At 47.6% G+C, this 865-nt stretch overlaps 1 protein-coding gene across 1 annotated transcript in view; it reads right to left on the reverse strand.

Annotated features, from left to right (window-relative positions):
• fbn1 (fibrillin 1) overlaps positions 1-865 on the reverse strand; it is an 82,522-nt gene that overhangs the window by 53,999 nt on the left and 27,658 nt on the right. The gene's annotated exons all lie outside the window — the stretch shown is intronic.

The following is an 865-nucleotide window of genomic DNA, read 5'->3' on the forward strand; positions in this document are numbered from 1 at the left end:
GTTAGTTATAGTGTGTGTTTGAGTGTGTTTGAGTGTGTGTGTGTGTTAGTCATAGTGTGTGTTTGAGTGTGTGTGTGTGTGTGTGTGTGTGTGTGTGTGTGTGTGTGTGTGTGTGTGTGTGTGTGTGTGTGTGTGTGTGTGTGTGTGTGTGTGTGTGTGTGTGTGTGTGTGTGTGTGTGTGTGTGTGTGTGTGTGTGTGTGTGTGTGTGTGTGTGTGTGTGTGTGTGTGTGTGTGTGTGTGTGTGTGTGTGTGTGTGTGTGTGTGTGTGTGTGTGTGTGTGTGTGTGTGTGTGTGTGTGTGTGTGTGTGTGTGTGTGTGTGTGTGTGTGTGTGTGTGTGTGTGTGTGTGTGTGTGTGTGTGTGTGTGTGTGTGTGTGTGTGTGTGTGTGTGTGTGTGTGTGTGTGTGTGTGTGTGTGTGTGTGTGTGTGTGTGTGTGTGTGTGTGTGTGTGTGTGTGTGTGTGTGTGTGTGTGTGTGTGTGTGTGTGTGTGTGTGTGTGTGTGTGTGTGTGTGTGTGTGTGTGTGTGTGTGTGTGTGTGTGTGTGTGTGTGTGTGTGTGTGTGTGTGTGTGTGTGTGTGTGTGTGTGTGTGTGTGTGTGTGTGTGTGTGTGTGTGTGTGTGTGTGTGTGTGTGTGTGTGTGTGTGTGTGTGTGTGTGTGTGTGTGTGTGTGTGTGTGTGTGTGTGTGTGTGTGTGTGTGTGTGTGTGTGTGTGTTAGTCATAGTGTGTGTTTGAGTGTGTGTGTGTGTGTTAGTTATAGTGTGTGTTCGAGTGTGTGTGTGTGTGTTAGTCATAGTGTGTGTTCGAGTGTGTGTGTGTGTTAGTCATAGTGTGTGTTTGAGTGTGTGTGTGTGTGTGTTATAGTG

The sequence above is a fragment of the Sinocyclocheilus rhinocerous genome, unplaced genomic scaffold (assembly GCF_001515625.1).
Source record: "Sinocyclocheilus rhinocerous isolate Xijiao unplaced genomic scaffold, SAMN03320098_v1.1 scaffold1093, whole genome shotgun sequence".
Taxonomy (NCBI): Eukaryota; Metazoa; Chordata; class Actinopteri; order Cypriniformes; family Cyprinidae; genus Sinocyclocheilus; species Sinocyclocheilus rhinocerous.